The following is a 5,462-nucleotide window of genomic DNA, read 5'->3' on the forward strand; positions in this document are numbered from 1 at the left end:
ATCAGACTCGTCTGCCTTCGGTTTATGAGGCGAGGAATCTCTTTAACACACCAGGAGCAGGAACCAGTAACCCGACAGTCGCAAAACGGGTCGAAGCACCTAGGACTGGTACGTCGGTTCAGCCACGCACAATGTACTCGCCTCTTCAGAACACCAACCCACCGCATGTGCCGACACCACCGGGTCATTATTCTAACCCGTTGGATTACATGATCGCTGCGGCATCACGAGTGGCGGCGATCCCGGTTGATGGTGAGTCACCGACGATGGTTGAGACACGGAGGGCCAGAGAACTTCTCCAGACGGCATTAACTCAGCAGCAGGCCTATTCTTACAGTCAGGATAGGATTCATTCCACCCCTCGCCCGAGCCGAAGTTACAGTAGACATCTTGATGAGCCAGCAGTGTCAAGCAGTGCACGGAACCATAACCCGCCACGTGGGCATACCCGGCGGGTGGTGGCGCTGATGCTCAGAATGTGGTGGATCAAGAAAGAGCTCGTCGAGAGGCCGAGCTGGCGGCTCAGTATGCGGCTCGTCAACCAACTCCGGTTCGTCCAACCACCTCTGTGGAGCAAGCTATGACCTTTAGAAACCTGGGCGTGCCATGTTTGGTGCCGGATCTGCGTAATGAGCGCTTTCCCAAGGATTTTAAAGGCCCTCGCAAGGTGCCTAATTATACAGCCGATTTAAGTTGGAGGCATGGATTGAGAGTTATGAGATGGCCATGGAGTTACTGGATGTCAGCGAGGCTACATGTGCTAAATATTTCCCCCTGATGCTAGATGGGACGGCCCACACTTGCTTGAAGGGGCTCCCTGCCAACTCCATCGGGTCATGGGCCGAGTTAAAGGCCCGGTTCATCCAGAACTTCAAGGACACATGCAAACAGCCCATGTCAATTGTGGATCTGGCCTCCTGTGTTCAAGAAGAAGGTGAGTCAACAACCCATTGGGTGCGTCGGGTCTCAACAATCTTGCACTCGTCGGATCGCATCAATGCCGACTCAGCGTGTTGAAGTTGGAGAACAATTGTCGTTTCATGCCCTTGAAGCAGAAGCTAGGACGGCTCAAACGTCATTGCAATGACATGGGGACGCTTATGGCGGCTCTCGTTAAGTATGCTGATTCTGATAGTACCAAGGCCCCTGAGTCTGATGATGACAAGCCGGGGAAGGGAAGGAAGAGCAGCAACTCCAAGGGGCGGCAGCATAACCCGGGAGGCAATGGTAAGCGCAAGGCTGACAATAATTTTGATTTTGTGGCTAACACCAATGTGCAGAATAGTGGTCAGCACTGGAAGGGTAAACCGCGCCACGGGCCAGAGGATCTGGTATAAATCTTGAACATATGTTAAATCAGCCTTGCCCAAAACATGGTATGAAGGAAAGACCGCCTGGGCACCTATGCAAGGATTGTCATATTATGAAGGAGTACAAGAATTCCAATCTTTTTCATGATAGCCATGGGCCAGGCGGCGGCTCTGGGCCTGGCTCTCACGGTCCGGGTTATGGCGGTGGCGGTTCTAACTCTGGATTCCAAGGAAATCAAGGTAGTTACAACAACTAGGGTGGTTACAACCAGCAGAGTAATCAGGGGGGGGGGGTCAACAGCAGCAGCAGTCTGGTTATCAGAGCAACCCGAAGTAGTTAAATAGTGGGCAATACCATGTGTTCACCACTAGCTTGTGTAAGCATGACCAGAAGCTTCATAAGAGATCAGTCAATGCCGTTGAGCAGGCGGTTCCTCGTTATCTGTGTTGGTCTGAGCAGACCATCGTATGGAGTCAGGAAGATCACCCGCCCCGGGTTGATAACCCGGGTCATTTGGCTTTGGTGGTCGCACCTTAGGTCGGAGGATATAAATTTACCAAAGTACTCATGGACGGAGGGAGCAGCATCAATATCCTTTATTATGAAACTTCTCGTCGCATGGGGTTAACTAATAAAAATCTTAAGCCGTCAAACACTGTTTTCCATGGCGTGGTGCCTGGTAAGTCGGCATATCCGGTTGGTAAGATAGCTCTGGAAGTTGTCTTTGGAGATGATCATGACTCTAGGTCAGAGACGTTGACCTTTGAAGTGGTCAAAATCCACAGCCCCTATCACGCTCTGGTAACAACAAGTATAGGGGATCGCAATAGTTTTCGAGGGTAGAGTATTCAACCCAAATTTATTGATTCGACACAAGGGGGGGCAAAGAATATTCTCAAGTATTAACAGTTGAGTTGTCAATTCAACCACACCTGGAAACTTAATATCTGCAGCAAAGTATTTAGTAGCAAAGTAATATGATAGTATTGGTAACGGTAGCAAAAGGTAACAGTAGCAAAAGTAATGTTTTTGGTATTTTGTAATGATGATAGCAATAGCAACGGAAAAGTAAATAAGCGAAGAACAATATATGGAAAGCTCATAGGCAATGGATCGATGATGGAGAATTATAAAGGATGCGGTTCATCATGTAACCATCATAACATAGGGTGACACAGAACTAGCTCCAATTCATCAATGTAATGTAGGCATGTATTCCGAATATAGTCATATGTGCTTATGGAAAAGAACTTGCATGACATGTTTTGTCCTACCCTCCCATGGCAGCGGGGTCCTAATGGAAACTAAGGGATATTAAGGCCTCCTTTTAATAGAGTACTGGAAGAAAGCATTAGCACATAGTGAATCACCGGTAAGTATCCCGATTATTGTCACTTCAGGGTTAACGGATCATAACACATAATAGGTGACTATAGACTTGCAAGATAGGATCAAGAACTCTCATATATTGATGAAAACATAATAGGTTTAGATCTGAAATCATGGCACTCGGGCCCTAGTGACAAGCATTAAGCATAGCAAGTCATAGCAACATCAATCTCAGAACATAGTGGATACTAGGGATCAAACCCTAACAAAACTAACTCGATTACATGATAGATCTCATCCAACCCATCACCGTCCAGCAAGCCTACGATGGAATTACTCACACGTGGCGGTGAGCATCATGAAATTGGTGATGGAGGATGGTTGATGATGACGATGGCGACGGATTCCCCTCTCCGGAGCCCCGAACGGACTCCAGATCAGCCCTCCCGAGAGGTTTTAGGGCTTGGCGACGGCTCTGTATCGTAAAACGTGTTGAATCTTTCTCTCTGGTTTTTTTTCTCCCCAAGAGCAAATATATAGAGTTGGAGTTGAGGTCGGAGGAGCTCCAGGGGCCCACGAGGTAGGGGCGCGCCCTAGGGGGGCAAGCGCACCCCCCACCCTCGTGGACAGGTCATGGGCCCCCTGGTCTTCATCTTTTGCAAGGATTTTTTATTATTTCTAAATAGATGTTCCATGAAGTTTTAGGTCATTCTGAGAACTTTTGTTTCTGCACAAAAATAACACCATAGCAATTCTGCTGAAAACAGCGTTAGTCCGGGTTAGTTCCATGCAAATCATGCAAGTTAGAGTCCAAAAGAAGGGCAAAAGTGTTTGGAAAAGTAGATACGACGGAGACGTATCAACTCCCCCAAGCTTAAACCTTTGCTTGTCCTCAAGCAATTCAGTGGATAAACTGAAAGTGATAAAGAAAAACTTTTACAAACTCTGTTTGCTCTTGTTGTTGTAAATATGTAAAGCCAGCATTCAAGTTTTCAGCAAAGATTATGAACTAACCAAATTCACAATAATGCATAGGTCTCAAGTTTAATCATATCAATGGCATAATCAACTAGCAAGCAATAGTAATAAATCTCGGATGACAACACTTTCTCAAAACAACCATAATATGATATAACAAGATGGTATCTCGCTAGCCCTTTCTGAGACCGCAAAACATAAATGCAGAGCACCTTTAAAGATCAAGGACTGACTAGACATTGTAATTCATGGTAAAAGAAATCCAGTCAAGTCATACTCAATGTAAACTAACAGTAATGAATGCAAATGACAGCGGTGCTCACCAACTGGTGCTTTTTAATAAGAAGATGATGACTCAACATGAAAGTAAATAGATAGGCCCTTCGCAGAGGGAAGCAGGGATTTGTAGAGGTGACAGAGCTCGGTTTTTAAATAGAGATGAATAATATTTTGAGTGGTATACTTTCATTGTCAACATAACAACCAAGAGATGGCAATATCTTCCATGCTACACACATTATAGGCGGTTCCCAAACAGAATGGTAAAGTTTATACTCCCCCTCCACCAAGAAGCATCAATCCATGGCTTGCTCGAAACAACGAGTGCCTCCAACTAACAAGAGTCCCAGGGGGAGTTTTGTTTGCAATTATTTTGTTTTGATTTGCATAAAGCATGGGACTAGGCATCCCGGTGACCAGCCACTTTCTCGTGAGTGAGGAGCGGAGTCCACTCCTCTTGAGAATAACCCGCCTAACATGGAAGATACGGACAACCCTAGTTGATACATGAGCTATTCGAGCATACAAAACAGGATATTTGTTTAAAGGTTTAGAGTTTGGCACATACAAATTTACTTGGAACGGCAGGTAGATACCGTATATAGGTAGGTATGGTGGACTCATATGGAATAACTTTGGGGTTTAAGGAGTTGGATGGACAAGCAGTATTCCCTCTTAGTACAGGTGAAGGCTAGCAAAAGACTGGGAAGCGACCAGCTAGAGAGTGACAACAGTCATGAACATGCATTAAAATTAATCAACACCGAATGCAAGCATGAGTAGGATATAATCCACCATGAACATAAATATCGTGAAGGCTATGTTGATTTTTATTTCAACTACATGCGTGAACATGCGCCAAGTCAAGTCACTTAAATCATTCAGAGGAGGATACCACCCTATTATACCACATCACAAGCATTTTAATAGCATGTTGGCACGCAAGGTATACCATTATAAGCTCCTAGCTAATTAAGCATGGCACAAGAAACTATGATCTCTAGTTGTCACTGCAAACATGTTTATTCATAATAGGATGAATCAGGAACGATGAACTAATCATATTTACAAAAACAAGAGAGGTCGAGTTCATACCAGCTTTTCTCATCTCAGTCAGTCCATCATATATCGTCATAATTGCCTTTCACTTGCACAACCAAACGATGTGGATAATAATAATAGTGCACGTGCATTGGACTAAGCTAGAATCTGCGAGCATTCAATAAACAGGAGAAGACAAGGCAATATGGGCTCTTTTGTCAGATCAACAATAATGCATATAAGAGCCACTTCAACAATTTAATCATGGTCTTCTCCTATCGACCCCCAAAGAAAAGAAAAGAAATAAAACTATTTACACAGGAAAGCTCCCAACAAGCAAAAGAGGAACAAGAAATATTTTTGGGTTTTCTTTTTAATTACTACTACAAGCGTGGAAATTAAAACTAGCTAAAAGCTACAACTAATTTTTTTTGGTTTTTCTTAAGATTTATTAAACACACAAGAAGAAAGCATAAAAAGGAAAATAAACTAGCATGGAAATTACAATGAAAAAGTATGATCAC

The sequence above is a fragment of the Triticum urartu genome, chromosome 3, assembly GCF_003073215.2.
Source record: "Triticum urartu cultivar G1812 chromosome 3, Tu2.1, whole genome shotgun sequence".
Classification (NCBI taxonomy): Eukaryota; Viridiplantae; Streptophyta; class Magnoliopsida; order Poales; family Poaceae; genus Triticum; species Triticum urartu.